This window comes from Elaeis guineensis, chromosome 2 (assembly GCF_000442705.2).
Source record: "Elaeis guineensis isolate ETL-2024a chromosome 2, EG11, whole genome shotgun sequence".
Lineage (NCBI taxonomy): Eukaryota > Viridiplantae > Streptophyta > Magnoliopsida > Arecales > Arecaceae > Elaeis > Elaeis guineensis.
Genome location: NC_025994.2, coordinates 7,340,207 through 7,367,668, shown reverse-complemented (window position 1 = coordinate 7,367,668; position 27,462 = coordinate 7,340,207). Strand labels below are relative to the sequence as shown.

At 37.6% G+C, this 27,462-nt stretch overlaps 2 long non-coding RNA genes and 1 other non-coding gene across 3 annotated transcripts; 1 reads left to right on the top strand and 2 right to left on the bottom strand.

Annotated features, from left to right (window-relative positions):
* The first annotated feature begins 1,174 nt into the window (after nt 1–1,174).
* On the top strand, nt 1,175–4,420 carry LOC105060512 (uncharacterized). The gene is made up of 2 exons (XR_834449.4): nt 1,175–2,562; nt 3,952–4,420. It is a non-coding gene; the product is annotated as an uncharacterized lncRNA (long non-coding RNA).
* A 5,253-nt stretch (nt 4,421–9,673) lies between these two features.
* Nucleotides 9,674–9,779, bottom strand: LOC140855980 (small nucleolar RNA R71). The gene has a single exon (XR_012139420.1). It is a non-coding gene; the product is annotated as a small nucleolar RNA R71 (small nucleolar RNA).
* Nucleotides 9,780–22,064: 12,285 nt separating this feature from the next.
* Nucleotides 22,065–26,614, bottom strand: LOC105060502 (uncharacterized). The gene is made up of 2 exons (XR_012138474.1): nt 26,296–26,614; nt 22,065–26,229 (listed from the first exon to the last, which is right to left on the bottom strand). It is a non-coding gene; the product is annotated as an uncharacterized lncRNA (long non-coding RNA).
* Nucleotides 26,615–27,462: the final 848 nt, after the last annotated feature.

Here is a 27,462-nt window from a genome sequence, read left to right as displayed (position 1 = left end):
ACTTTGAAGGGTTGTGATTTGTAAATTTGATCTTTCCTTTTCATATCTTTCAATAGTTTGGATTTTTAATATCTGTAAAGTTACCAACTCAGTCCGCTTAGACCTGGATATCAAATGTAAATTTGTCATGTTATTGGGGAATGTTGCTTCATTTTCAATTGTTGTAATTGATTTCAATGGTTCTGATTTTTTATACCTGACTTTGCATGCCAATTTGCTCCAAGTCATAGTAAGCTCTTTTTTCAGTTTAGTATGTGAACAGACATGGTTGTATTTAGGACAGAAGTCGGTTTGACTCCAAGTGTTCTAATGGCCAGTCTCTGTTTACTTAATTGAAGTAACTTATCATCATTTTGGTTGTATGACTCCATCAATGTTTTGCCCAACACAAGTTTTATCTAAAGATTTGTTCAAGGTGCACGTGATATTTAATGATCACCTAAGTTATCATTTGTTTTGATGGTGTACATAGTACTCAGGTGTTTGAAAAATTATTTTCTATACTTCTGTACAATAAGCCGAAGATTGTCCTTATTGGTTCTATGCAAGTTTTGCTGTTTTTGAACCGGAGCCTTTAGCAGAACATATTAAATAGCTGATCTGATGGTATTCCTCTATTAGTTAAAGGTATTGAAGGAATTACTTCGACGGTTAAAAAAAAAATAGCTTGCAGACATATGAGGATAATGTTTTTCTTTTACTGTTGCTTCTCTTGTTTGCAGTTGCCCGATTTTGATCTTCTCGTCTCTATGAAAGTGGACTGAGTGAAATACATTATCAAGCCTTTATGCACGTCTCTAAACCGGCTGTTTTACAGCTGGAGTTTCTGCATTGCTACAGATGGCTTTTTCTTTTTTTAAGCAAAAAAAAAAAGCATCCTATTCTATTAGAAAAAGAAAATTCAGTGGTATTGCTAGTGTTTGGCATACAGGTAATGTTGCAATAAAAGTACTAGAAATTTGATTGACATGTTTGGTATGATAATCATATTATCGGTAATGTGAAATCAAATTCCCAAAATACCTCCAATAATTTTGCCCCGTTGCTCTTCTTTTTCACTGATGAGAAGTAACGGGAGTGATGTGAGTGTGGTGGTGACTCGGAGAAGTGGTAGGCCGAGGGGTGTTCGGAATCGCGGGCACTGGGTGGGGGGGGTGGGGAGGCGGCGGGCGCATATGGAGCCGTGGGGGGTGGTGGAGACGGGCGTGGAGGAGCCGTGAGGTGGTGGTGGAGGACAAGGGCAGAGAAGCCACGGGTAGGCAAAGGGAGATGGAGGAGCTGCGGGCTGGGAGTGCACATGTAAGGGAGAGGGTTGGGTTATGGGTTTTGTGTGATTTTTTTTTTTTAGAGAGAATTTTGTCCAAAATTTTTATTGCAACATTGCTAAAGTGGTAATCTGAATAGCCACCCCTCCCTAAGACAATTCAGATTGCCTCCAATGAGGTAATTTGGATTGCTAAGACAATCTGGATCACCACCCAAAAAGCATCCCAAACGTAGTTATTCAGATTACTACATTAAATTGTCAGCAATCTGGATAGATTGCCAGCTACCAAATGCAACCTTAAGGTTTTTGGGAGGTCATGGGGAAAAGAGAAGGGAACGGTGTCAGCTTTGGAAGCGGCAGAGTGGTGGATCGGCTGTATGGAGACGGAAACTAATCTCCAAGCATTTAATCGCTGAAGAAGAATCCCACGGTTTCCATGTAGTTTTCAGTCCGAATCCTAGAGAATAAGATCCGCCCCGATCTGCTGCTCGAGCGGCACCTCCTTTCCCCCGATCCATCCCAATACCACCCAGCCTTGTGATGGGATCTGAAGGCCCCTTCTCTCCTACCAAAATCAACCCTTTTCTTTTCTTTTCCTTTCCTCTTTCGCTTATGTTTTTTTTTTTTTTAATTTTTTATGTTTGATTATTTTCAAGTTTGGAATTTGAGAGCCTTCATCGATTTTGTTAAGCTAAAATCCTAGTTTTCCTCTTTATATATATATATATATATATATATATATATATATATATATATATATATATATATATATACCTTTGATGTTTTGAAATCGGGAATATTTCTTGTTGTATCAACCACTACGATTCGATGCCCCAGTTTTTTCTTTTGATTTTTTTCTTAATTACTATTTTTTACTGTTGGAATTGAGGTATGTGCATATGACGGCTTTTGCCACCCAATATTTTTTTTTTTAAATCAAATTAAGAACATATCAGAGATGTTTGGTTGTTTCTGCCTACCAATCTTTTTGGTTTGCTTCATGAAGTTTTTCTAATTGCAGATTGCTGTGATTGTATTTTATGTTATTTTATTTTTTCCCTCATCGGGGAGGAATGGCAGCGCTGGCTTCTACAAGTAGACTTTATGTTTAGAATGACATTTCAATTAAATTGGAGTTACAAATGTTTGTTTGGTCGTCTTTTTTTTATTTATTTATTTTCAGGGCAGAGATGTTAGCTTCTCTTCTGATTGGATGCGTCTTTCTGTTCATGTAAACTCGGCTACAACCTACAGCCCAATGGTTGCATACATCTTATGGGTTCTGCATTGGAACTGTGAGAGTTGTTCAAACCATTCATTCTTCAACCATTTTTATGAACTGATCTGGGGGCAGAGGGGTTCCGAAGATCTTTTAGTGCCTTGTTTTAAGAACATGTTTGGTCCAACCCTAGATTTTTTTTCAGCTGTTTGTTTTGTGAAAAATTAAATTGCTGGTTGGTGGTCATCTTTGATTTAGTTTCCGATCTTTCAGTTCTTATTTCCACTGCGCATCTATTTAGTTTTTTACTATCTACTTTATACTTGCAAGCATAGATTTCACTAGACTTTGGCGTGTTTTGAGTCACCAGAATTAATTTTTGCTTTCTTCTCGTTGTAGCATGTTATGATCTTAATTTTTTTTAATTTCTGTATCAAGATAATAAAGTGGCTATATTTATGCATGCATTATCCAATTAACAAAGCATCAATTTATGAATCTGAAAGTTTTAAATAATGTTTTGATTTTTGGGTGGTTTTGAATGGTGTTGTACTTAAAACTAACGGAAAAAGTTGTATATATTGTTATCTTAAGAAAGAATTCTTGATTATTTTGTGAAAAAGGGTTGGTTAGCTGGTTTTTACTGCTTCTTTAATGGTATGATGCACTAGTCTTGGTATTGGCTCTTCTTGAAATTGTTTTGTTGTTTTGATCGTTAAACATACATGGATAATCATTTTTACAATTTTGTAACATTCATGGAAGACATGATCTGAGAGAACGTCTCAGCATATTGGGGATTTTCAGACATTAGTTTGAGTTTTAGTGAGCTTTTATGTCTAAGGTGATTTTCAGAATTAAATTGTATTTGCCATGTTATTGGGGAATGTTGCTTCATTTTCAATTGTTGTAATTGATTTCAATGGTTCTGATTTTTTATACCTGACTTTGCATGCCAATTTGCTCCAAGTCATAGTAAGCTCTTTTTTCAGTTTAGTATGTGAACAGAAATGGTTGTATTTAGGACAGAAGTCGGTTTGACTCCAAGTGTTCTAATGGCCAGTCTCTGTTTACTTGATCGAAGTAACTTATCATCATTTTGGTTGTATGACTCCATCAATGTTTTGCCCAACACAAGTTTTATCTAAAGATTTGTTCAAGGTGCACGTGATATTTAATGATCACCTAAGTTATCATTTGTTTTGATGGTGTACATAGTACTCAGGTGTTTGAAAAATTATTTTCTATACTTCTGTACAATAAGCAGAAGATTGTCCTTATTGGTTCTATGCAAGTTTTGCTGTTTTTGAACCGGAGCCTTTTGTCGATCATATTAAAATAGCTGATCTCATGGTATTCCTCTAATAGTTAAAGGTATTGAAGGAATTACTTCGACAGTTTAGAAAAAAATAACTTAGAGACGTTTGAGGATAATGTTTTGTACTGTTGCTTCTTTTCTTTGCAGTTGCTCGATTTTGATCTTCTCGTCTCTGTGAGAGTGGACTAGGTGAAATACATTACTAAGCCTTTGTGCCGGCTGTTTTGCGGCTGGAGTTGCTGCATTTCTATTGATGGTTTTTCTGTTTTTTAAATTAAATAAAAGAAGAAAAGAATTGTATTCATATTAGAAAAAGAAAATTCAGTGCCATTGCTAACCTTTATGCATTGGGTGTGTACTGTATTTGCAAATTATTATTCAAGATGTCATACAGATTGCTCGAGTATCAAAATAATGCTGATAGTTTTGAATGGGAAACGCGGTGCAGTTTAGAGACTGTGGAGTTACTGTAGATGTCATTGTACGTTGCTATATTGTTGTTTCTCCATCCTAAAGTAGAAATACATATGGTTGGAGCTGGACTCCAACAGATTATGATCCTCGTATGTAATGGGCGCCAATGTTCTACATCAATGTGAATATTGTTCAGTTTTAATGGATGGTAATTATCTTGCAGAGCCTACTCTGCAAATGATGTGCATCTGTGGCGGCACCTTGTGTCCCATGTTGCCAATGGTCTCTCTGAAGATACGTTGTCACAAAATGAGTGGAACGATAAGAATATATGACTTTTATAGTCACGGAAACTAACATTTACGGTCTCACGTACCTTCCTGATTCATTTTTCAGCCTTCCGTACAAATATCATATGCTCATGAAAGTTTCACATCGATTTTTTGGGCTCATTATCTAAATAATATTAATTTTTTTTCAAAATTAATATATTTTTAAATTTATTTATAAAATTAATATAAAATTATAAAATATTATTTAAAATATTAATTTTTTTGATAGAAAATATTATTTTAAATATCATTTTTTTGGATCTCCGTCGTCTTCTCCTTTGAGATCAAAGAATCATCAAAAAAAAAATAAAAATAAAAATAAAAATTATTATTTATTTTTAAAAATATTATTTCAAATGACGTTTTTAAATAAAGCATCATTTGTAATGATATTTTTTTAATTTTTTTTAATGATAAAAAAAATATATATATAGAAAATCAATTCGTATTATTTTTATATCGATCTGTACTGATGTTGTATCGATTTATATCGATCCAAACTGCATCGTATCGAGTGATTGGTGTTTGCACTGTATCGATGTTGTATCGATCTGTATCGATCCATATCGCACCGTAATAGTGGTTCATGTCCGTATCGTGTCGAGATGTATCGATGCGGTCTGGTTTATCTTATTTGCTGAAAAATCGATTTGAATCTTATTGGTTCTTCCATTGATACAATACGGGTCGTATCGATCGGTTTAGGTCAGTACAGAACATCATGTATCCAGTTGTAGTTCTAGTAGATTTGGATCCGACACATCTCCCCATCATTCTTTATCAATTTGAAATCCTCGTTCTCACCATGATTCAGAATGCTCTTTTCGTCAAAATCACTAGTTCTTCATCATTTGATTGTTATGCTTCAATCCTTCGTCGAAATAAGCTCTCACCATATGCTCTGCGATACACACGTAAAACTGTATCACATCCTCAATAAAAGAAGATGAGGAGAGAGAGCAAATGAAAGCAAGCGTACAAGTGGAGAGAGAGGTGTGAATATCAGATGTCATTCTATCGCAATCTTCTCTCGTAAACAACTGACTTGTCTGATTTAGCTTATGTTTGATTATTTCAAGAGATGTAATTAAATTACTTGATATATTATTATTATTTGTATTATAATTTTTATAACCCTTTTAGCATAATTTTTCTCTCCTAATCTTCTGAGACATATGAGACTACGTATATCCATGTCCACAAAGCATAACATCCGATCATTTGAAATTAAACTAATCTCTGATAAAAATAATAATTAATAATATAAAATAAAATAAAAATATCAAATGTATAAAAAATAATATAATAAAAATCTCAAAAATATTAAGTACAAATCTAAAAAATACTAAGTCCCACAAGAACGTCGTAGTGGCCATGATCGCTTGGATTTTCTTAAGAAGGTCTTCAACGACCGCTCCTGCTCCTGTATCTGCTGTGATGGCTCCTCTCCCATATCAGTGGACGTCTGCTGGTTATGCTGCTCAGGAATAACTGATGCAGTCGGAGCATCTGCGGACTGAATGACCCCCTCATCTTGGATATAAGGATGGGCTTGGAAAGAAAGTGTCATACTCATATGGCCAACTGGTATCCGATGATGTCATCTGAGATATGTAGGAAGAAGAAGGCCCTGCGATCTGTGGATCAAAAGATGGTGGTATCTGTACAGCATATAGTGATGACATCTACGAAATATGTGATGATGGCATATGTGAAACATATGGTGATGGCGTATATCTCATATACCAAAGTGCACAGCTATCTAGATCAACACTAATCGCCATCAATATTTTCGAACATGATCTCTCCATCTCACGCAGTATCTGGATCCGCTCGTCCTCATCAGTCGTAGATAAAGTACGATGAGTGTCCAACATAAGATCTGACATAGAATTAATCTACATAATAAAAATAAAATTAATAATATACTGTAAAATATAAAATAAAGATATAACAGAACTATATAAAATATTTTACAATCTTAATTATAAAAAAGTAAAGATATTGATATAAAGTATAATTTTCATGATCTTACTAAAAGACGTACAGCAGAATTCTTATCCTCATATCTTGGAACTGCATAATACTAAAAAATCAAGCCATGTAATCCTCGGTATATGGACGGTCTCTTAAAATATGATCACCATGAACTATGTGATCTTAACGTGCATTTCAAATGATGATGTACTCTGTATGTCTGATACGCCAGTCAATACAAGCTCTCTCTCGTCGATCAATACGATGAAATTTCTGACTGGTATCAAACTGTTCTGGGATGTCCTGAATCTAGCCAAACTGCCGCAGCACATGATCGAAAAGATGTCACTCTACTATATCAAAATAAATAAATAGCACCCTAGCAGTCTATATGTCATGTCCAACTGTACACATCTGCGGCAATATAACCAATATCTCATCTATATATGACTCCCACAAAAATTAATAAAGTTAAAATAAAAAATAAATTAATAAGCTAAATTTTTAATAGATTATGAATATTGTACAATGATATTTGTAAATAAATTAAATTTATCCATCTATGTGTATCAACTAATGTATCCAGCTGGCACCTATAAACTCATGCCACTCTCATCGATATGTGGTGAACGTTGAATGCAATATTCCATCTGCTTGACAGTTGATAAACACTTAATTTAAGTCATTTAAAGCAAAAAATTATATTTAATTTATTTTATTTATTAAGAATTTGATATTTTTTTTATATTTTACAGGAAAGGGATTGCCGATACAAAGAGTCCGATTCACAAATCAAAAAGACTCAAGTTTGAAGAAAATTGGACTTAAAATAAAATTAAAATAAAAGAAGGATGCATACGGTATTATAGAAAATGAAGATACTATGCAAGAAATTTAAAAAGATAAAACAAAAGTTTCTTTTTGTAATAAAAAAACCAGCAGAGCGACAGCGCGAGAACCAGCACGCGACAGCGCGGGTGCGGGCGCGGCAGGCGGGCGCAGACGCATGGCATGGCGGGTTCGCGGGGAGTGGTGCTGGCGGACACTGTGGCGAACAGATGCTCATTAAAGAAAAAAATATGATACTTGAAAATACTTCAAAAGAAAGAATTTGTATTTTCTTTATCTGCTTGTGATCTTTCCATCTCATCCATCCATCTTTTAGTCCTTAGTATTTTCTTTAGTCCCACATCTAAAAATCATATAAAACTCATCCCTCCTAACACCTATAAAAAGGCTCTTGTACTCCCATTTGAGGAGGATCCCAAAAATTCTTCTAGAGCCTTGTATAGAGGAAGAGAAAGGGACTATTCTATGAGCAGCTAGGCTAGCAGTCTTGGGAGTGGAGAAGAAATTTTATAACGACACAGAGTGGATTTATTGTTCTAAACATTCTTGTATTTCTTTATATGCAATAAAGATTATGCTTTTTATTTAAATCGTCACGAGTTCTTTATTTGCTCACTTTCATATACTTTTATTTATGCTTTCCTGTTAGATTAATATTAGGAACAACTTTTACTTTCCGGAGATGCACCGTGATCTACGGGTACGGAGCGTGTTGAGGAAAGAAGAGTTGTTTATCTAGTACTTTCCAGAGACGCACCGTGATCTACGGGTATGAGATGTACCGAGAAAAGATAGGTATTTTTTCTAAAATTAATCACATCTATTTAATTAAAAAAAAGAGATACAACTCTACTAGTGCAAAATTAATTCAAAACTCTCGAGCTCTTTATTTTCTAATTACATCAATTTTAAGATAATTTATTTTCTAAATCAAAACAACGCTTCTTTCTTTTATTTTACAATCTCAACTTAGTCCAAGGTCCCTGAGGATACGATCTTAACTCATCCTACCTACGTAGTGAGTAGAGTTATTTTTGGTGCTATCAACGACTATGCATCAAATTTTGGCGCCATTGCCGGAGATCTTGACATGGTTGAATTAAAAAAAAAATCACTGACATTTCATAACACTTAACTAAAATAACGTAACCTCAAATATAAAAATTTCTAACTTGATTGGACACTTTATTTCTTTGCATTGCATCTCCATAATTAACTTTAAGGGCGCAACCCATTAACTAAGATAAGGTGGGGATTTGATCACCCTTCTTTGGCCCACAAATCACTCCCTTGCATTTACATAACCTAGACCTTAATCTAAAATTAATTAGACGTTGACCCCTAAGGATTTCGAGCTCATTAAGACAAGTGACTCTGAGAGTTGAACCAGGTTAGACTTGGTCAGCTAGCTGGTGTCTAGGCAAGTGGTTTGCGGGATGACTGGGTCTGAAGGAAGGTGGTTTTTAATTGGTTCCGTTCGCTGACCTGGCCAATTTAATTGGTGTCTAAGGAAAGCAACGGGGGGACTCCCACCAACCTTACATTTATCTGGCCAGTTGGTTGGTCAAGCTCCGACTTGGAAGGCTTGAAGGCTAACTATAGTTAGGAGCTATTTAGAACTAGGGTAACTTTAGGATAGAGAGTCCACTGCGTACTAACTTGTTTGTAATTAAAATCTAACCACAACTAATTCTTCTATTAGTTTTAGGACTTCTTAGGATCTCTTCTTTAGAACTCTTTTCTCTCTTCTCTTCTCCTCTTAATAAAAAAAAAAAATAATCCTTAACAGACTAGGATAGTCCTACATAGACCTTTTAGTTGCACATTAGGTCGACGATCACTAAAACCCTACTTGCAACCATTAGACGAAGAATTAGAAAAGACTCTTAGGACTATCCGAGTTAGAAACATGGTCGCACCTGGTGAGGCTAATCCTCTACGCTCATTGAGAGAATATTTCACTCCATCTTCGTATACCTACTCTCCATGCATTCAAGCATCTCCAGTAGAAGCTACCCAATATGAGATTAAGTCTAGCATTATTCAAATGTTGCTATCATTCTATGGACTTAGTAACGAGGACCCATACAAACACTTGGATGAATTTCTTGAAATTTGTTTCACAGTAAAAATCCAAAACTTCTCCGATGATGCCCTTAGGTTGAAACTGTTTCCTTTCTCACTTAAGGATAAAGCCAAGCATTGGTTAAACTCCTTAGACTCTATAACTATTTCAACTTGGGATCATCTTCAGAGAGAATTTCTCAAGAAATACTTTCCAATTGAAAAAACAAATCAAATTAGAAAAGCTATCACTAGTTTTTTTCAATTGGAGGATGAACTTTTTCATGAGACATGGGAAAGATTAAAGGACCTCATTCGTAAATGTCCACACCATGCTGTCCCTAAATGGCAACTTTGTCAGTATTTTTATGATGGTCTATCGGAGAAACACCGATAAATGGTTGATGCATCATGTGGTGAGACATTCATGCTAAAGAGTGAGGATAAAGCCTGGCAGCTCTTTGAAACACTTAGTGAGAATTCTCTACGTCATATATCTGCCACCTCCAGAGAACAACCCATGCTTCAACAAAAAAGAAGTAAAATTTATCAGATTGAAAACGTCATAGATATCCACAGTAAGGTACATGAACTGTTCCAAAAATTAGACCATCTTCTAAATACTGGACAATCCCCAATTCCACCTAACCCAATCCAAGAAGTTTGTGCATTGTGTGCAAGTCCGAACCATTTTGTTAGTGAACGCCCAGCCGCACCTCAATTTTCTGAGTTTGTGCACGAGCAAGTTCAGCAAGCTCAAGTCCAACAAGCTCGCAGACCAGGAAACGATCCATATTCAAACACTTGTAATCCCGGCTGAAGAAACCATCCAAATTTTTCTTGGAGACCACAACCAGTGGTTGGCCCTGCCGCACCTCGACCTCAATATCAGGACCCAACATATAGGCATGGACCATACCATCAATTTTAAAATACTCCTCAACCGTCTACTACTGGTCACAGTTCAGCTTTTGAAGAAAAAGTTCTGAAAGCACTAGAACGATTAGAAGTCAACACTCAGACCCTTAACTCCCACACACAATCCATTGCTAAGCTAGAGACCCAAATAGGTCAACTAGCGACTGCATTCAGTAGGAGGGAAAGAGAAAAATTACCTAGCCAACCCGAGAGCAACCCAAGAGGACAATTTGTGATTGAGAGCTCTAATACCCCAGAAGCTTTTTCTAAACATGCCAAATCAATCATGACTCTGAAAAGTGGGAAGGTCATTGAACACACTAGTAAAACCAATGAGACCGACCTTAAACCTCTAACCGAAGTCAAATCACCCAAGAACAAGGAGGACCTTAAAATAGAGAATGAACCAACTGCACCGGCATCATCTTACTTGCCTAAAGCCCCATTTTTGGATGCCCTGAAAGTCCCTATTCCTGCAGATAAGAAGGGAGGAAGACTCGACGAGATGTTGAAATTGTTTAAGCAAGTCCAAATTAATCTTCCCGTTCTAGATGCAATCAAACAGGTCCCTGCTTATGCAAAATTTTTAAAGGATTTGTACACCCAAAAACGTAAATCTAGATCATAAATCTCAAAGAAAGTATGCCTCACTGAACAGGCTAGTTCTGTCTTCCAGCATGCCACTCCTCCAAAGCTTAAGGACCCAGGAGCCCCCATCATTTCCTATGTTATAGGAGATTATCATATTGAAAAAGCTCTTCTGGATTTAGGGGCAAGTGTGAATCTTTTACCTAGTTCGGTGTATGAACTTTTTGGATTTGGAGAACTGAAATCCACATCAGTCGCACTGCAATTAGCCGACAGATCAATTAAGGAACCACGTGAAATGCTTGAGGATGTCTTGGTCAAGGTAGATGAGTTTTACTTTCCAGTTGATTTTCTGGTTCTCGACATGAAACTAAGAGGCAACCCAATGATTTCATATTTTTTTACTTTACTGCAGCTGCAGGAATTTAGAACAAGAGCCAATTAATCAATGAAGCTATCTTCACCTTTCGAAGCAAAATTATTCCAGGTGCACTCTCTCCTTTTATTTTCTTTGGTTTCCTACTCCATTGAGGATAATGTAGATTAAGTTGGGGGGAAGAAAATTAATCAAATCCTCGAGTATGGTCAGAAATAATTAGTTTTGTGTATCCGAATTTTATTTTGATTAAGAGTCAATTAGGCATCCTAATCAATGAATGATTAACGGTCAAGATAATTTTAGAGATACTGAGGAATAAATTATTAAGAAAACCCAATGAATGGTAGGGTTTAGACTAGACCAAATTTTAGGAGTGATTCTACAACTCTCTTCTTACTAATCTCAATAAAGAATCTGCTTCATGAGAGATTGGGTGGAAAGATCGAGGTATGCAAAAATTCTCCTTAAAATTTATTTTTAAAAAAAAAATATTGATTTTCTACTGAGTAATCGGACCCCTTCGTCTAAGTAAACATTGTGGTTCGCATAAAAAGGTGGGCAATGTTAAAAAAAAATAGTGGATAATAAGGGGACTAAATTGCAAGAAGATAATAAACCTCTCTTACATTAAGTTAGAGGATTTAAAGAGTAAAGTGGAGAGTTTGTGAAAGAAAAGCTCTTGAAATTTTTTTAGTTAATACTTAGCCACTAATTGGGTCAAATTGATAATCCAATGAAGTATCTCTTTAATGGTCTGACCAAGTATCATCTACCTTTTGGGATGCCTAACCTAACTTTTTATTCAATATCGAGTCGGTACACAATGCTGATATATCTATTTTACTCGAAGACGAGTAAAATTCAAGTTGGAGGGTGTGATAAACACTTAATTTAAGTCATTTAAAGTAAAAAATTATATTTAATTTATTTTATTTATTAAAAATTTGATGCTTCTTTTTATGTTTTACAGGAAAGGAATCACCGATACAAAGAGTCCGATTCACAGATCAAAAAGATTCAAGTTTGAAAAAAATTAGACTTAAAATAAAATTAAAATAAAAGAAGGATGCATACGATATCATAGAAAATGAAGATACTATGCAAGAAACCCAAAAAAGATATAGGCGTTATTTTAAAGAAACAAAAGTTTCTTTTTGTAATAAAAAAAAACCAGCAGAGTGGCAGTGCGACAACCAGCGCGCGGCAGTGCAGGTGCAGGCGCGTGGCAGGCGGGCGCGGACGTGCGGCATGGTGGGTTCGCGGGGAGTGGTGCTAGCGGACACAGTGGCGAACAAATGCTCATTAAAGGAAAAAATATGATACTTGAAAATACTTCAAAAGGAAGAATTTGTATTTTTTTTATCTGTTTGTGATCTTTCCATCTCATCCATCCATCTTTTAGTCCTTAGTATTTTCTTTAGTCCCACATCTGAAAATCATGTAAAACTCATCCCTTCTAACACCTATAAAAAAGCTCTTGTACTCCCATTTGAGGAGGATCCCAGAAATTCTTCTAGAGCCTTGCATAGAGGAAGAGAAAGGGACTATTCCATGAGCAGCTAGGCTAGCAGTCTCGAAAGTGGAGAAAAAATTTTGTAACGACATAGAGTGGGTTTAATTATTGTTCTAAACTTTCTTGTATTTCTTTATATGCAATAAAGATTATGCTTTTTATTTAAATCGTCATGAGTTCTTTATTTGCTCTCTTTCATATGCTTTTATTTATGCTTTCCTGTTAGATTAATATTAAGAACAACTTTTACTTTTCGAAGACGCGCCGTGATCTACGGGTACGGGGCATGTCGAGAAAAGAAGAGTTGTTTACCTAGTACTTTTTGGAGATGCACCGTGATCTACGGGTACGAAATGTGCCGAGGAAAGATAGATATTTTTTTTAAGATTAATCGCATCTATTTAATTAAAAAAAAAAAGAGATACAACTCTACTAGTGCAAAATTAATTCAAAACTTTCGAGCTCTTTATTTTCTAATTACATACATTTTAAGATAATTTATTTTCTAAATCAAAACAACGCTTCTTTCTTTTATTTTGCAATCTCAACTTAGCCCAAGGTCCCTGAGGATACGATCTCGACTCATCCTACCTACGTAGTGAGTAGAGTTATTTTTGGTGCTATCAATGACTACGCATCAACAGTATATTCATGTTAAATAAATTTTATCAAATTTAAAACAGTACTAAATTTCAAGTAAAGAAAGTAATATTTTTATACCTATATCCCAACGGTTCGTCTAATCTGAATGGGACATCAGGGTCATGCTGCTCTGATGGCATCTCGAGCAACTATTGCCGTAATAGACTGATAGTTGGCATCCTCTCCCATGCCCAAATCTGCAAATTTCAAAAAAATCATATATGATATACCCAATCAGAGCTACAATAGAATATTGTTAGGATTTGATGCCTCGAGATTCAGCCCACATTGAGCCCACAGCAAGATTCGTGATGAAAAATAGAGTCCAATGAGATCAAGATCACTCGAAACGGAGCTCGGATGGAGGAGATACGAGCTTTTGAAATCAGCACGAGACTCGAGGCGACGGAAAACCGCCGACGGCTGCCGCAGGCGGCGGCACGCGGGATGCACGACCCAGGCCCGCGGCCCAACCGGGCGCACGACCCAGGTGGGCTCGTGGCCCAGCCCGCACGCGGGCGCGGACCGGCCCAGGCCCAGGTGCCCTGTCTGGGCCCTGTTCTCCGGTCCACCGTGGATCGGGTAGTCCACAGGTGGGCCTGTGGACCGCGTGGACGTTTTTCACGTATTTTTTGCGGTCCACGATACTATTCCATAGACCGAACACGATCGGAGGGCCCAGGTGACTCTCGATCTTGATCCGACGATTTGGGACATTTTTTGGGTTGAACAAGGAGTCTTAATCATGGTCTAAGTCGTGATTAAGACCTATAAAAAGCCCTGTACATGGAACAGAGGCAGTGTGGTTCGATTTTTTGCACCATACGGAGCCATACGGAACCCGAAAGAAGAGAGAGGTAGAAGCATTGAAAGAGAAAGAGCAGGAGGCTCCTGGACAGCGGTCGCCAGGCACTTCAGGGGTTCAAGGGGTCTTCCAAGAGAGAGAGCTTTTGAGAGAAAAACTTCTAGAGAGAGAATTGGGTGTACAAGGATTGAGGGTGATGTCTCCTCTTGTAAAATTTTCTTTTTCATAGTGAAGTTTGCATGCCCCATGGAGGCGAGCCCTTTTGTGGCTGATCCACGTATTTTGATTGTTTTGTTTTGTTTCTTCTTTCTTCCTGCTGCATCGCATGGTACTAAAAGGATCTTGGAAGGTGATGTCCTAGCCAAATATCCACCCAACAAATAGTATCAGAGCAAGGCGGTACAAGGACGCAGATTGCAGCGATGGTGAGCAAGACTGAAGATGAAGAAGACATGAACAATCAAGATAGAGATCAACAAGTTCGATGGTAAGAGCAATTTCTTCTTGTGGCAGGCAAGGGTGAAGGACGTGCTCATCCAACAGGGGTTGATCAATGCTCTCTTGTACGATGAGAAGCCGATCACCATGAAGGTACGAGATTGAAAATGACTACAGATGCAGGCGGTGAGACCATCCACATGTACCTGACGGATGAGGTGATGATTCATGTGCTGAGCGAGACTTCCCCGACGGTGCTATGGTCGAAACTCAAGGAATTGTACATGACGAAGTCTCACCAACACTCTTTTCTTCTGGAGGCAGTTCTACCAACTGCGGATGACTGAGGGACAGAGCATGCAGGAGCATCTAAGCCACTTTCAGAAGATTCTCACCGACCTCAGTATTGGTGAGAATGTTGAGGAGAAGACCAGGGCACTGGTTTTGCTGGCGTCGCTTCCCCCCTTCGTACGAGTCCATGGTGACTGCTCTTCTAGTGAAGAAGAGCACTATCAAGATGGACGAGGTCACCGCGGTGATACTCCAGAACGAGGTTCTCAGGAAGGAGAACCCAGCTTCGAGCTCAGGTGGCGGTAGCTCAGCTTTGATGGTTTCTGAAGGAGCAGGAGGCGGTAGACGGAGCGATAGGAGATCGCAACGAGGGCGGTCCAAGTCCAGGAGGATTTGAGCAAAATCATGTGTTACCGGTGTGAGGAGTTGGGGCATCTAGCCAGAGATTGCCCACAACTCAAAAATCAGACGGTGGCTGCTGTAGCGACGACCGACAGTGATTCAGATGGAGATGTCCTGAGATATCTGACGAAGTATCTACTTCTTCTCAGCAGTGGATATTAGATTCTGCATGTCCCTATCATGTATGTTGTAGAGAGGAGCAGCTTAACTTCCTAGAGAATAGTGAGGGCACTGTATATCTGCCGGATGGATCGAGCTGTGCGATCAAAGGTATTGGGACGGTCAGCTGGAGGACACATGACGGTGCAGTGAGGAGATTGGGGGAGATCCGATACATACCCGATTTCAGACGAAATCTTATCTCACTTAGTAGACTGGATTTGAGAGGCTACAGGACGGTAGCTGGTGGAGGAATCCTGAGGGTGCTACGCGGTGATATGATTGTGCTGGAAAGGAAGAAGGGGAGCAGAGGACATTATTACCTGACGGGGAGCCCAGTGCGAGGTGGAGCTTTGGAAGCCAGATGGAACCCAGAGCGAGATGGAGCTCCAGAAGGCAGATCGGGCACGAGACAGGAGACTCAGGAGGACGAGAGGCGACGTCGCAAGGTAAGATTCCTATTGCCGCAGGATGATGCCCCGAGCAGATCTCAGGTCAGGAGAAGCACAGCATACGACGAAGATGGGATCGAGCAGCCTGGCTCGACTTCCATATTTGCCCATCCATGATCAACAGGCGATTGCCCCAGGACATGGGGACGAGGAGATCCAGAAGCTCTCAGAGTTTGGAAGAGGTCGAATATCGAATCAAGGTGGAGATTGTTAAGATTTGACGTCTCGAGATTCAGCCCATATTGAGCGTACAGCGAGGTTCGCGTCAAAAAATGAAATCCAACGAGATCAAGATCACCTGAAACAGAGCTCGGATGGAGGAGATACGAGCTTTTGAAGTCGGCAAGAGACCCGAGGCGATGGAGGACCGCCGACGGCCGGAGGCGGGCGACAGCGGCGCGACCCCAGGCGACGGCACGCGGGACGCGCGACCCAGGCACGCGGGATGCGCTACCCAGGCCCGTGGCCCAGGCGGGCGTGCTGGCCGGCCCAAGCCCAGGCGCCCTGCCTGTGCCCTGTTTTCTGATCACCGTGGATCGAACGGTCCACGAGTGGGCCTGTGGACTGCATGGGCATTTTACATGCATTTTTCGCGGTCCACAATACTATTCATAAACCGAAGTGCGATCGGAGAGCCCAGGTAACTCCCGATCTTGATCCGATGGTCTGGGACATTTTTTGGGTTGATTAAGAAGTCCTAATCATGGTCTAAGTCGTGATTAAGGCCTATAAAAAACCCTGTACATGGAACAGAGCAGTGTGGTTCGATTTTTTACGCCGTACGGAGCCATACAGAACCCGAGAGAAGAGAGAGGCGAAAGTGTTGAGAGAGAAGGAGCAGGAGGCTCCTGGACAGCGATCGCCAAGCACTTCAAGGGTTCAGAAGGTCTTCCAAGAGAGAGCTTTTGAGAGAGAAACTTCTAGAGAGAGAATTGGGTGTACAAAGATTGAGGGTGAGATCTCTTCTTGTAAATTTTTTTTTCATAGTGAAATTTGCATGTCCCGTGGAGGCAAGCCCTTTGGTGGCTGATCCACGTATTTTGATTGTTTTGTTTTATTTCTTCTTTCTTCCTGCTGCATCACGTGATACTAAAAGGATCTTGGGAGGTGGTGTCCTAGCCAGACATCCACCCAACAAATATTAAAAATATAAATTTTTAATTCATATACTTGTAATAATATAAGATAACCATCAATCTCATTCTGATCAGCATAAGAACCTCGACACATAATCATGTACAGGCAAGCTAGTACTACACTGTCTCAACTGAGCCTACGAGCGAACTCTAAATCCTCCAATAATGATAAAAATATCAATTTCATCTTGTTCAATGAAATATCAGATAATAGAACACCACCTAGCAACCACAGCATCTAGCCCCTGACATACTACCGCACAATCTCTTCTGATGCATCATCTTCAATATGAAAATATCAATAACAATCATCCAAATACTCTATCTTCAATCGTGAATGATCGAAAAACTAGACCTCAGACTCAAACCCTAACAATCGTAAGCACAAAACCTGCCACTCTAAAATGGTAAGCGTAGGATCAACTCCGATAACTGGATCGCCATCAACTGATAGTCCGATAAGGATGCTAGTATTCTGTAAATATAATGATCGCCTCACCAAATGAAAGATGAAATATATATGTCTCTGGACGCCCTCTTAAGCAAGGTAGTAATAAGACCAACGTCCTGCGACCAATCCGATACACTCCATAGAATCTCAGATATCGTAAATAATCTAGCACTCTATCCTTCATGATGAGAAAAATCTCTCCCACTCCCCTCATATCGAAATTATTAAACTTCACCTACATGGTTAACTATATTAGTGATATCTAAGTTCACAAATGATATAACCTCACCACTCAACACATCACCTTGAGTGAACCCCCATGAAGGATTGATCCCGATCAATAGGTCCCTTCTCTAATAATGCACATCCTCCATTCTTTTTTCTATTTGGCCAGATATGATGATCTAAACCCATTCCTTTGACATTAATACAACCTTGGTTATTCATGAAAAATTGTTAAGCAATAATTAATTATGCACTAGGTCATTCATGCTGGCGTTGGCGCCTAACATACTGATATATAAATACTTTGCATAATAGTCCATGAGATATTCTTAATTTTCATATTAATCTCTCAATCATTTAAATACAGTTGAATATTCATATGAAATTCAAATCTACATTTTTTTTTTTTTTTGGATAGAAAAAATTCATATCCGCTGGAAACATACTCTTTTCATCTTACTTGGTGGCAATCAGATCGGGTCAGACCCAATATAGATCAAGTCATATAAACGATAAATTAAAAATTTATCAACTTAAATTCCACATATTTTATAAGTCAGGATTAAAAATCCAGATATGAACTCAACCATTTTATTAAATTGATAACCTAATTTTTTTTAAAATAGATAAAATTAAATTAAATAAAGTAAACAGATGACCATCTCTCCCAATCTTAATCATCATGCTATTAAGAATAACTTCAATTGTAAATTAACTTTATACACACATTCCCCTATCCTCCCTTGAACTGGATAGGGCATGTAAGCCAACCATGGGGACCGATAGTTGGCACGATCATCATGATCAAATGGGATCCATGAAATTTGCCTTTCATGTGTTACAGCAGGTCCATTCAATCACAGCCATCATGCCAAACATGGACAATCCTGATTGTCTAAGGGGCCTTCTCCAGTCCGAGCACAAACTGGAGATGACTACAAGTCCAGTTCCCCCCCCTTTTTTTTTCACCTTCCAAGACAAATTAGAGTTGTGTGGACTTGCCCTTCCGCTTACTGCCTCTCTCCATTGTTATGCAAACTTCCAATAATTGCCCCTTAAATCATTGTCTGCGAACAGTATATCAAGATAGAGTAAATTGCATCATTTATTGTATGCTTCAGAAAATCTAATGCGGCACATACCAATAACTCTAAATGCCTCTAAATATAAGACTGAACCAGTATCATCTAAAAAATATAAAATACTTCACTAACTTCATAGACAAACTTAACTATCAGTCCCTTGTCCTGACAACAACGTGACTGATGGTATTTCCTCCAACCTGGTTAGAGCAGCCTCAGCTAGTTCTTGTTATGCAAGTCCATTATGCAATAACAACAGTGTTCAAAGTAATTGAACAAAGTCTTGGAGGATTAGTAGCTGGTATCGTGCAAAGTCTCGAAGGATTAGCAGCTGATGTCATGCTATAAATAGGTCAGATTTGAGTTAGATCCATGTTGTGCTTGTCTCCTAAATCGGTAACAATTGAGTTCAAATCTATCAAAATGAATAAGCTCCAACATCATGTCCAACTCGATAAATAATTGGATTCATATTTAGATTTGAGTTTTCTTTTTTTTTGTGTGAGCGCGCGTGTGCGCGTGGGGTGTTCTATGAGGTTCAATTTAGCATAATATTTTAGTGAATCAACTAGGCAAGGTATAACAATTTCCAAAACTAAAAGAACTCTTATCACAATAATCTGTATAAAAGGCATACAGTATGGAAAGTCAATGATTGGTTTTGAAAATTCTTAGACTTCAACTTATTTAGTTTGATTTAAACAAAACCAAAGTCTGAATGTCTGTGCCAATTTTGGCGCTAAAATAGCAACCGGGAAGATTTGAGGAGAATATGAATGAGAAAAAGACAGAGATCCAAATATGAAGAAAACGAGTTAATACAAATCATGCAACCAATTTTATGTACATTCCTATATTTACATATATCATACATAACAAGGTTAGTAGTGAATAACCACCATATTTTTTTATTAAAAAAAAAAAAAATCTTGGAAGATGATAGCCTGATTAATAACTTTGAAATTTTAATGGTCTAAAAAATCACTAAACCAAAAGGTTGTTTGAAAATCAATTTAATCAATCATGGGTGGAGACATATTGACAAATTTTATTATCTTCTTTTACGAATTGAAAACACGCTAGAAAACAAATAAAGGAACAATATGGCGGCTACCATGAATGTCATTATGGAGAAATACTATCTTAACACCATGAGATGACGAGCTCCAGAAAAATTTTACAGATGGTAGGTTTTTGTCACTCAAAATATTAGACAGCAACAGTGATGAAACATAAAAGACAGCTATATTGAAAATGATAATGTAGCCTAGTGCTTGAACTGTTTAGTTCAAAGTCTGTGGATGCATAAAGAAGTTGAAAGTTGCATCAATACGAGATAAACTGGAGAATTGTCTGAGATTCTTCGCAGGCAACAACACAGAAAAGGAATCATCACCAAAAGAGATGTGCAAATAAGCAATCCTAAGTTTGAGAAAGTAAGACACTGGGAAATTAGTCCTTCCAAAAGTTTTCCACAATGGCTAAAAAAAAAGGTCAAAACAGAGCAGCAATATCATATGTTACTGACTCGACTATGCTCAAAAATGCAGTACGTCTGAGAGAGCATTTTGATTATAGCCTATCATTCATATACTTTACTACTCCGGAAGCAACTCTAGAGATCATTACACACCTCTGGAGCAGGCTCCAAAGAATATCTAAAATCTACATTCTAACTTCATATCTAAAATCTACATTCTAGCTCAGATGAAGCAACTTGAAAAATTTTAATGAAGCTAATTCAGGAAAATCGAGCTGCAACTATATAGTGAGCAATCACCATAAGTCAAATCAAATCAACAAGGACAGATATCAAGCCTGTGTAACCGTTCATCTAAGAGTTACTCAATCACGTGTCTTCGGCAGTTAGAAGGACAAAGTCCTCTAGTAAGAATCTGAACATATATACAGAATCTCAGTTTGGACAACAGGAAGCATGATACAGCTGCTCATGGTTATAGAGGTAATTGTTGCAACAACAAGCCTCAAAAGGAGAACATTGAATGCTACACTGCACCCCAGGAGTCGTCCATACTTTAAAAACCTTCTAAAAGGATAGAAAAAAAAGAATTTAAATGGACTGCAGACAGATTTGGAGAACAGGATTGCTATCGGGAGATAGACCTTCTTTTGTACAATGCAAACAGCAGCCCTCAGACCTAAATGAGGAGCAGAGAGTCAAGTAACTATGAAGGCACACCGGAAAGTGTACAAAAATACAACACAGTCAACTAAAAATATCATGACTGCATAAAGTTGCAACACCTTAAGACGTATAAACTAAAAATATCATGACTACATGGCCTCTGTGACAGCTTAGTGCAAACATCATCTTGTTACTGTTCTTTACTCCGTCTCAGATCCATGAACAGAAGTCAACATCTTCGATTCAGAGAATTTTCAAAGAAACATTATTCGCAACAATGTTTGAGAAGATCCTTAGTTCTATCCAATCTAACTCAACATCCTTGCTACACATCAAACAGTATAGCTATCTCACCGTTTGTATGAGGCCTTCTGACACGCCAGTAACTTTGGGATAATCAACTTGGAAGATCAATTAATGCTCCTTTTTTTATCACAGGGCAAGAAGAAAGAAATGGGTCGCAATAGCCATCATGCTATGAAAAGTAAATGCAGATATTGAATGCTGAAGTAAAAAAGTGTTTGCTTGAACTAACGATTGTAGAAACCTACATTCGTGTCAAAATGATTTGCCAAAATAGTTCACTAGCAAAACCAAGCAATCTAGTTTTTGACAGATACAGAAAAGCTTCCATGTACTAACCATAGACACGGAAGTTTGAAAGCTTCTGGAATTCAAAATTCAATCGAGGAATCGGTGAAGTACGTCATATCAAGGTCTAAAATGTGACAGTAAACTTCTTCATGACCATTTTGCAGTATATAAGCAGATCCTGTGACAATAAACAAGTCATATAATGTAAATGTTTCACTCACAGGATTTCTCTATTAACTGTAAACCCTGAGTGGTAGAACCACAAGATATACGATAGCAATCTGTTGCAGCTCATGTTTTTGACAAATTATATGCAGAAAGACCATTGGCAATATGGGACATAAGGTGCCGCCACTGCTGCACATCGTATGCAGAATAGGCTTTGCAAGATAATTACCATCCATTAAAACTGAACAATATCACATTGATGTATAACATTGAAGCCCATTACATGCACGAGGATCATAATCTGTAGGAGTCCAGCTCCCAACCAAATGTACTTCTACATTAGGATGGAGATACAACAATATAGCAATGTACAATGACATCAACGGTAATTCCACGGTCTCTAAATTGCACCACCATCCAACACGTTTGCCTTTTAAGACTATCAGCATTATTTTGATACTGTGCATTCTGGATTACATCTTGGATAATAATTTGCAGGTACAGTACACTAGCAATACCACAGAATTTTAATTTTCTTTTCCTAATAGAATAGAATGCTCTTTTTTTTTTTTTGCTTAAAAAAATAAAAAGCCATCAGTAGCAATGCAGAAACTCCAGCCGTAAAACAGCCAGTTTAGAGACATGCATAAAGGCTTAGTAATGTATTTCACTCAGTCCACTTTCATAGAGACGAGAAGATCAAAATCGGGCAACTGCAAACAAGAGAAGCAACAGTAAAAAAAAAAAAAACATTATCCTCAAATGTCTGGAAGCTATTGTTTTTAACTGTCCAAGTAATTCCTTTAATACCTTCACTTATCAGAGGAATACCTTGAGATCAGCTATTTTAATATGATCTGCTAAAGGCTCCGGTTCAAAAACAGCAAAACTTGCATAGAACCAAGAAGGACAATCTTCTGCTTATTGTATAGAAGTATAGAAAATAATTTTTCAAACACCTGAGTAATATGACGATCAAAACAAATGATAACTCAGATGATCGTTAAATATCACGTGCACCTTGAACAAATCTTTAGACAAAACTTAGTGTTGGACAAAACATTGATGGAGTCACACAACCAAAATGATGATAAGTTACTTCAATCAAGTAAACAGAGACCGGCCATTAGAACGCTTGGAGTCAAACGGACTTCTCTCCTAAATATAACCATTTCTGTTCCCGTATTAAACAGAAAAAGAGCTTACAATGAGTTGGAGCCAATTGGTATGTAAAGTCATGTATAAAAAACCAGAACCATTGAAATCAATTACAACAATTGAAAATGAAGCAACATTCCCCAATAACATGACAAATTTACGTTTGATATCCAGGTCTAAGCGGACTGATTTGGTAATTTAAAGACATTAAAAATCCAGATTATCAAAAGATATGAAAAGGAAAGATCAAATTTACAAATCACAACCCTTCAAAGTAAAAAATGAAGTAGACATGCCACTGTAAATTGGAATCAGGCTGTGACAGGAGGTGACTCAAACTACGATGTGCAAATAAAGATTCTTACACTGCAACTATAACAGCAAATACAATTTAATTCTGAAAAGTACCTTACACATAAAAGCTCATCAAAACTCACATTAATGTCTGAAAATCCCCTCATTCTGAGACCTGCTCTCAGATCATGTCTTCCATGAATGTTACAAAAATCTAAAAATGATTATCCATGTATGCTTAACGATCAAAACAACAAAACAATTTCAAAAATAGTCAATACTAAGATTAGACCGTTGTACCATTAAAAGGGACTAAAAACCAGCTAACCAACCCTTTTTGCAAAATAATGAAGTACTCTTTCTCATGATAACAATATATACAACCTACACCGTTTGCTTAGTTTTAAGTACGACACCATTCAAAACAACTCCAAAATCAAAATATTATTTGCAATTTCAGATTCATAAATTGATGCTTTGTTAGTTGGATAATGCATGCATAAATATAGCCACTTTACTATCTTGAGATGGAAATTAAAAAAAATAAATCATAACATGCTACAACAAGAAGAAAGCAAAAATTAATTCTGCTGACTCAAACACGCCAAAGCCTAGTGAACTCTATGCTTGCAAGTATAAAGTAGATAGTTAAAAAAATAAATAGATGCACAGTGGAAATAAGAACTGAAAGACCGGAAACTAAATCAAAGTTGACCACCAAGTTTTTCACAAACCAAACAGATGAAAAAAAATCTAGGGTTGGACCAAACATGTTCTTCAAAACGAGGTTCTGAAAGATCTTCAGAAACCCTCTGCCCCCAGATCAATTCATAAAAATGGTTGAAGAATGAACGGTTCGAACAACTCTCAGGGTTCCAACGCAGAACCCATAAGATATATGCAACCATTGAGCCGTAGGTTGTAGCCCAGTTTACATGAACTGAAAGATGCATCTGCCAATCAGAACATAACCTAACATCTGTGCTCTGAAAATTAAATTAAAAAAAAAAAAGAAAAAAGACGACCAAACATACATTTGTAACTCCAATTTTTAATCAAAATGTCATTCTAAACATACAGTCTACTTGTAGAACCCAGCTCTGTCATTCCGCGCTGATGAGGGAAAAAAATAATAATAATATAAAATACAATCACAGCAATCTGCAATAGACAAACCTCACAAAGCAAACCAAAAAGATTAGTAGGCAGAAACAACCAAACATCTCTGATATGTTCTTAATTCGGTCTAAAAAAATTGGGTGGCAAAAGCCGTCATATGCACAATCCTCAATTCCAACAGTAAAAAATAGTAATTAAAAAAATCGAAAGAAAAAGCTAGGGCTTCGAATCATGGTGGTTGATACAACAGGAAATATTCCCGATTTCAAAACATCAGAAGTATATGTAAAAAATAAAAAAAAAAGGGGTTTCAGCTTAGCAAAATCGATAAACGCTCTCAAATTCGAAACTCGAAAACAACCGAATATAATCAGAAAAAAATTTTAAAAAAAAACAAAAACAAAAAACGTGAGCAAAAGAGGAAAGGATTGATTTTGGTAGGAGAGAAGGGGCCTTCAGATCCCATCACGAGGCTGGGTGGGATTGGGATGGATCGGAAGAAAGAAGGAGGCGCGGCTCGAGCAGCGGATGTTATCCTTTCAGATTCAGATTGAAAACTACATGGAAACCATCATGGCGTCATTCTTGTTCAGCGATTAAACGCTTGGATCCGCCGCTTGCAGAGCCAACACCGTTCCCTTCTCTTACCCCCATGACCTCGAACAAAAATCATATGGGGCGGGCACTACAAAATATCACATGGGGCGGGTTTCATGGTTTGCCTACAACGCAATCCTCAGACGACCGAAAAGGATTGATTTTGGTAGGAGAGAAGGGGCCTTCAGATCCCATCACGAGGCAGGGTGGGATTGGGATGAATCGGGAGAAAGAAGAAGGTGGCGCGGCTCGAGCAGCGGATATTATTCTTTGGGATTCAGATTGAAAACTACATGGAAACCATCATGGTGGGATTCTTCTTCAGCGATTAAACGCTTGGAGTTTAGTTTTCGTCTCCACACGGCCGATCCGCCGCTTCCAGAGCCAACACCGTTCCCTTCTCTTTCCCCCATGACCTCCCCCCAAAACCCTAACAAAAAAAAAAAAAAGAGAAATTCTTTGTGCACCGCCTGCGGTGGAGCAAATATGACGTGCCTCTTAGCCGTCGAGAGAAGAGGCCTTCAGATCCCATCACGAGGGGGTAAGAAGAAGTAGGCGCCGCTCGAGCAGCGGATCTGGGCGGATCTTATTCTCTGGGATTCAGATTGAAAACTACATGGAAACCATCATAGTGGGATTCTTCTTCAGCGATTAAACGCTTGGAGTTTAGTTTTCGTCTCCACACGGCCGATCCGCCACTCCGCCGCTTCCAGAGCCGACACCGTTGCCTTCTCTTCCCCCCCATAACCTCCCCGAAACGAGAAAATATTCGTTGCAACGGTGATACCCCCGAAACCCTAACAAATATCATATAGGGCGGGCTTCCTATTTTGCTGGCGCCCATCCCAAAACTACCCTTCCAACTTTACTCATTTTTTGGGGTAGCGTCTCCTGCATAGCGAAAGGACGCTTCTTCCCGCCCCATCCCTCTGCTCGATAGGAGGCACATCGGCCGGTGGGTGGTGGAGAGAGAAGATCATGAACATGTAGACGAAGGAGGCAGCACTGATGCCCTTGACCATGGAATGGCCGTCCGTGGCATGGATGGAGGCATCGGAGAGGATGGCGTTGTGGAAATATCATGCTTCTATCAAGATTAAGCTCTAAAAACCTCAAGGAACCAACTCACACCGCCACAACTCGCACAAAGCCCCATATACGAGAAAGAAACCCAATCAGAACCTAAGAAACCCTTCTAATCTCTCTCAGGTGCTCTCCTTTCCCACAGATTTCTGAAAAATATAATGAAATGAAAAAGGAAAAGAAGCGAAAAGAAACTATGTAGGGAAAGGTCTTACCCTTAAATTTTTTCCATCTTTCCTTTGTTTTCGTTGATTTTTCCCATGTTTCCCCATCTTTCCTCTTTTGTTTCTGTGCTCGGAAGTCCCAACCTGGTGGGAGGCTTGGAGCAGCCGAACATGGAAGCTTAGACGATGGCCGGGGTTTTGGGTTGGGTACTTCATTTCGTTTTTCCGTTCTCCGGAGTCTCAATCGGTGGGGAGGTTTGGACCGGCTCCAGCTTCCGATTTCTGAGAGATAAATCCCAAATTGATATGAAGCATTACTTAATGGGTATTATTTGGATTTGAAATGAATCAATATCCCGAAAAAAACCGTTTGACCGCCATCACTGAGCTCACTGTAGTATTAAATACCAGATTGGCCATTACATTTTTATAGACCTATATATTATATTTTAACATAATTTTTTAAATAAATTTTAAAAATTTATATATAAATATATAAAAAAAATATTATTTAATAGATATTATTAAAATTTGAAATAAATTAAATATTTAAAAAAAATATTTGACTGCCGTCATCGAGCTCATTGTAGCATTAGGTGCAAATTGGCTCATTACATATAAATCTATTTATTATATTTTAATATAATTTTTTAAATAAATTTTAAAAATTTATATATAAATATATAAAATATTTTAATTTATTATATATAAATTAAAAATTAAAAATAAAATAAATAGTATTAATTAGATGATTTTAATTCATCAAAAAAAATTATAGAAATACTTCAACATATTATATATGGTTTGAAAATTTTTCAAAGATTGATGTAAATAAAATTGATTGTTTCAATTGTATAAAATTAATATATATATATATATATTTAATTAAAAAATAAATTATAAATTATATTTATTAACTGATTTAAAATTTAATAATAGATAATCTATTAATGGGCTTAAATTTGGTCGAGACATATTGAGTCAGATTAGTTTAGTGCTATCCTACAGATTAGGCTCAAAAAATCAATAACTAAGGTTAGATTAATAAATAAAATTTATTTATTTTTTTAAATTTAATTTGAATATATTGATAGTTTAATTAGAGGTTGATTTAGGGTTACTAATATTGAAAAAATTAAAGTAAAATAATTTTGCATATCATGTTGAAATGAAAAAAATTATTGTAAGTACTTCATTTTTTTTATCATCATTGAATAC